The sequence below is a fragment of the Hylobates moloch genome, unplaced genomic scaffold, assembly GCF_009828535.3.
Source record: "Hylobates moloch isolate HMO894 unplaced genomic scaffold, HMol_V3 SCAFFOLD_8, whole genome shotgun sequence".
Taxonomy (NCBI): Eukaryota; Metazoa; Chordata; class Mammalia; order Primates; family Hylobatidae; genus Hylobates; species Hylobates moloch.
Window position 1 is genome coordinate 74,246,936 of NW_026652283.1, and position 5,827 is coordinate 74,252,762.

A 5,827-nucleotide genomic window follows, 5' to 3' on the forward strand; every position below is an offset into this window, starting at 1 on the left:
GTGTGTGTGTGTGTGTGTGTGTGTGTGTGTGTGTGTGTGTGTGTGTGTGTGTTGGAGAAAGAGTTGGATCAAATGAGTGGTTTCCTGTTCAGAGCAGGACATAAGTTTCATTCTATGAAAGGACACATAATTAATTCCACTTCCATCAGCACATCAAGAGGATGATGGGTAACTCATCTCCTACCAGCCCTGGCTGCAAGGGAGAGGTAGCCCAAGGGAAGTGACCCTTTATTGGGCCTGTGCTGGTCTCTGGCTGGCCAGGGAAAGCACACACCTCTACACTCCCAGACCCCTCCACGTTCCCCTGGAGCCTGTCAGTGTTTGAGTTCGGTCCTTTTTCCACTCTTGGGAGGACAACAATGTGTCTCCAGGTCCTGCAGTCTGGGTTTGATTAAATAATTATAAACTCCCAGCAGCAGGTCTATCATTTATGTCCTGAAACATGCCAGCATGTGTCTTTTGTGGCCATGCCAGCCAATCATAAAGCCACTCTCCTTATTGTCACTAAGAACACAGTGGTTCAATGTTTGTGTTTGTTCCTGGATTTTGGCTATAGAATGTTGCCCAGCAGTTTGCTGCTGGTGCCAACATCACTACAGAACTTCATAATAAATCCTTTCTATATTTATTCAGTCCACTGTTCTGACACTGAAATTGCCTTTTATGAGCATATGATCAGAGGCTTCCATTTTCCACTTCTAACTCTGGGCGATTATATATTCTAACAGAAAAGACCTCAAGGCTTGTTGTCCATACATGCAGCATGGCATGGAGACTGCCAACTGGCTGGGGGAAAGTAGGATATTGGAAGTGCGTGAGAACTGACCTTTTACCCCATGCAAAGGAAGCACAGAGATGATCTCTTTAATCCGTTTGGTTAAAATGTTTAAAATTTTCCACTTCCTCCACAACTAAAGCCCAAAATAAAGTTGCCAAAGCAAGGCAGTAATATTTCATAGCAGCATGCCATCTCCTACAAAAGGGCAAGGGGAGAAGGGAGAGGTAGGGATACCATTTAATTGAGTTCAAGAAACTTTTAAAGAAATGTTTTTCATTCCTGCCTTAACTGAGTCACAAGTGATCTCTAAATGGCCCCAATGTTAAGTATATCATATCAACCAAAACTAGGAAAGCGACTGAAATACATGAATGGGAAGCCTTTTTCTATTTTTTATGTATATGAAAAATCTCACAATAATTCACATGGCCAGAATGACCTTCTGCTAATGACAATTTAAGAAGAGGTCTCTAGAAATTATGATGTATAAAAATTTAGCAATGAAACACAGCTATGTTTTGGAAAGAGAAAGATGTGTTCTCTTTTCTTTCGCATAGTTCTGTACAGGTTCAGAAAAATATGAGTATACATGGTCTATGTGTGTTTTCATTTTTGAAAAATGATCAAAGCCACTCATTTATTGAAAGGAATATAATACACAAAAAGAGATAACAAGGCTTAGTGAAAATAAACTGCATAAACTGGAGGAAGAGTACTAGAATAACAAAATAAAACGCATCAGTCACTCATTTTTCATCACTGTCTTTCATTTGCGTTTACATTTCCTGAAATGCCATGGCATCATATCAGTCTGCAGATGAAATGTGAATCTCGAAAGAAGAGTTACTTTATACAAAGGTGGAATCGGTTGAAGGTTGCGTGTTTTGTTTTTACTGCATCCTTTAAAAGGATCATTAAAATGTTTCCACTCAATGCAGAAAACAATAATTATCATTACAGGAAAGGCTTCAAATATTACATTTCATTTTTAAGAAAATGGGTTTTAGAATAAATATTAAATACATTTAAAATATATACAGTTTGACATTATTTTTCAAAATAAAAATATATTTTCAAAAACTATAAGTTGAGTTTTTGTTGCTTTGTTTTTAAGATTTGAGAACTAACTTCTTTCAGTATTATAATTCCTGGTGACATCACATTTACCCCAACAGTATTCAAAGTATATATGTATTTTTGAAAATGAAGTTATCTCATTTTGAAAATGAAGTTATTCAAATAAATTATTTTCAAGTGTGTCAACTTAAAACTATACTACTATTCTAGTGAGACTAACTTAAGTTGGAGAAAAGTTATTAATAAAGACATTTCAGTATGAAATGTGTAGTAATATACTGTGACTACACATTTCTTTGGGTGAATATTACTGGGGTAAATAGTTAGAAAAAAGAAAAAGCTTAAAATAGACCAAGTAGTCGAGAAGATAGACAGAGAAATACAGTTTTTGCCCTCCTTTAGCTTTATATAGGAACTACTTATGCTTGTAAACATGAGAAAGACAAAGAATTCTTAGAGACTAAATGTTTCAAATGTAGAGCTTTTAGACATTTGTGAGAAAAGCTGGTTTCTTAAAAAAAAGTGCTTTTGACAAACAGTGCTTAAACAGAAATGCAGCCGTGTACAGGACTGTTTTTAGTTAAAAAATTTCAATGTGCCAACCAAAAAGCGATGTAATCTGTAACTGGCCACTAGGGGGCCTTTCTATTGGTCCATTCTTACAAAGGACAGTAATTAATAAACAAACTGCAAAGATGTACTCCAATATTTTCTGTCATACACATAGAAATAGCTGGTTAGAAAGTGACAAGAGTCCGGTTATCCTATCATCTGGTTATTTAGATAGTATAAAACTATTGATTTATTTTTTGCTTCTTCACCAAACAGACTTTTTTAAAAAAATCAACTGCTGTTATTTTGGGGTTTGTTTTTAGTTCAATAATGGTTGTTTTATCTGCTTCTCATAATCTCCTTTTGTTTTATTGATTTTCCCTAGAGATAAAAATAAGGAACTTAATTTAATCCAACCAGTGCATTGATTCAGTCTGTTTACTCAGATTAACCTAAACAGATATGCCAGCTTGTCAGAGCCTATGTTCTTCATCTCTTTTGACAACTCTCCAAACTATGGTCATGTTGAGATCCAGTGGCGCCATGGTGTGGTGTTCAATCAGCAAACCTTCGTTGAGCATTTACTATATACTGGATGCTGTGCTTGGTGCTGGGCTACAGGTGGAAACCAACTTGCTGTCATGGTCCTCACAGAGACAGCAAGGAACAAGATGAGAAAGGAAAGGGGTTTTGAGGAGGTTTCATTTGAACAGAATCCTGAATGGTACAAGGGAGAAAGCCATGGGAGTGTGATAGTCCAGAAGGTGGGATTTGGGATTTATTATTAGGAGGCCCGGGGTCAGGTCCCGTCTCCTTTACTCACCAGCTGAGTATGAACTTGGGGAGTTCATGGACATTCTCTGACTTTGCTGTCTCACCAGGAACGTTAACAGTTCTGGCTCCATTCCCTGCAATTGTGCCTGCACCTCCTCCCTCACCAGATTTTGGGAGGATCAAATGAAGTGAGTGATTTGAGATTACAAATGATTTTTGTTGAGTGAATTTTCAACTAGAAAACTTTGATAAACAGGATGCCTTCTTGTCTCTAAGTTTTAAAATATTTAATAGCATGAAAAATGTTCCAATACATTAACTTTTTTAAAAAAATATCATTTTTAATGTGAATACATATATGCATAAGAGGGTTAGCAAAGACATAATCAAAGATAGATATTTCTGGTTAAATTATGAATATTTTCATTTTTTTCCTTTTTGCTTTTTGTACTTTCTGATTTTCTGCAGTGGCCATGAAATGTTTCACACTAAAATAATATTATACTAATTAAAATCATAAAAAAGATTGATAGAGTGGGTGGAAAAATTCCATTTTCAACCAACATAAAATTTCTCTTTGTAGATGTTTTGTTAAATATTCATGTGGAGAGATTTTCATCAAAATCTTTAGATAATTTTCAAATCCCCACAAAAACCGTTAACATCAAATTTTTTAAAACTTAAATTGAATTTTCCTTTTATAGTCTAAACCTCTTTCACCTGTTCATTAAATTCCAAAAAGGAGATGTATTTCAAAAATGAAAATTATTTTTCAATGTAATTATACATCTATGTTAACTTCTGTGTTTAAATATGCTCCTTTAAGATTTGTTTTTAAAATAAGTGACTCCTTCAAATGCCTCTGCCTTTGCATTTGCTGTGCCTTAGGGTGACTTTCTGCTAATTTATACCACCTTTCAGAGTACATTCGAACAAGATGCATTTGAAAAATGCCCCAACATTATCCTTTCCACGGCACTCTGATTTTATGCACTTCCACCTTGCTTTCATAAACTATGCAACATTGACCTATCTGCTTATTTTTTCTGGATTCTGTTGGTGATAAGAAATTTGTTATACCTCCTTTTTTTCGTTTTGCTCACTTTTAGGAACGCAAGTCCTGAATTAATAAGTTTTGGTTGTTAAAAATACAAAGTCAGATGAAGTTCCAAGTCCATCCTCTCCTAGAGGCTGCCGTCAGTGCGTTGGATAGCATTCCTGTTGTTGCTGCTTTTCTAATGCATCTGCATCCAGAGACACAGACCTAAAGAAACACATAGTTTGGGGTTGCTTCTCTTTTAAACAACATAATCCGAATCATATGAAGAAAGTATTGTTCCACACTTTCTTTTCCTCGAGATCTCTTGGAGATCTATCTGCATCAGGATGCATAGATCTACATCGTTTAATAATCTGTTTTGAAGATGTATCCTCAGCCCTCTTTGGATGCCTAACATTTGTAAGGAACCTGACTATTAAGTGATCCAAATGTGTGATTTCAAGACAGTTCAGAATATGCTAGACCGCTACTTTAAGCCTAGCACTGTGGATCCTGAGAGGAATGAGGTTATTACCCCTGCTCTGGAAGAGAATGTCAGATATTTCTTGAAAGGGAGAAGGAGGTAATAAATTCAAGGACTATTAACTCTTCTGCTGTATCATACATTTAATGTTTTAGAAATAAGCTGGTGCACTTTAAGACCAAAATAATTTAAACTCTAGGCACCAAGATCTAGAAGCTGGAAGCAACCTTGGGAAATCATCTTTGTCTGTCTTCTACCTTTAGACATTTAACTCAGGATGGAAAATTGAGTCGCAGGGAAAATGCACACTCAGTTGAAACTGCCTACATGCCCAGAAAGAATCTAATGCTGCCTCAGAATCTGTTATGCTGATGTAGCTATTTCATTCCTCGGCATGTGTTGGGTATCTTGAATTTTCTTTATTATTTAACTAAGGAGGTGTCTCCTCGTGTTTTCAAATAAAAGGCTTGATCAGCTTACTAACCTGTAACAGGGAGGTGGACAGCGAGTTTGTGGAAATACCTGTTAAGAGGTAGAAGCTTTTTCTTTGAGAGGCCAGGCAGGGCAGATGTTTTCACAGTTCTGACAACAGCCTCATCAATGGTGCCGCTAAATACTGCCGCAGTTTTAGGGATGATGAAGAGGAACCCCCACTCATTCCTTTGTACCCATCTTCTCTTCATACAGGTGCTCACATTTCTTTGAACTCTGGGCTTGGGTTTCTAAGATTGCCAAAAAGGGTCAAACTGTGGTGGTATGTTTGGTGTTCTAAATTCATTTCGTAGGAACGGGATAGGATAGACGCAGGATTCCAGGTGAGGCGGAGGATGCAGAGCAGAGCTAAACTCTCCCAGACAGCGAAAACCAGCCTATATGTAGCAGGCAGTCTGCTCTGTGCAGTTACAGCTCTACCGGCTCTAGGTCCTAGCAGACAGGCAAGAGCCTGCACTGCAGGGTACAAGCCAGGTCGATCTATCAGAAACCCTTATCCTGTCTCCAACGAACACTGAGCTTTCACAGAACAATTGTTGGAATGTGAGAAGAAAGAGTTTTCTCTCTGAGACAAGGAAGGTAATTTTAAAAATATATTGAACTATCAGAGATGTAGAGAAATAATATTTGA

At 37.0% G+C, this 5,827-nt stretch overlaps 1 long non-coding RNA gene across 1 annotated transcript in view; it reads right to left on the reverse strand.

The window, feature by feature from the left end:
- LOC116472365 (uncharacterized) overlaps positions 1-5,432 on the reverse strand; it is a 10,837-nt gene extending 5,405 nt beyond the window's left edge. Inside the window, exon 1 of the long non-coding RNA XR_004249077.1 lies at positions 5,189-5,432. This is a non-coding gene — a long non-coding RNA (uncharacterized LOC116472365). The remainder of the gene's footprint in view (positions 1-5,188) is intronic.
- Positions 5,433-5,827: the final 395 nt, after the last annotated feature.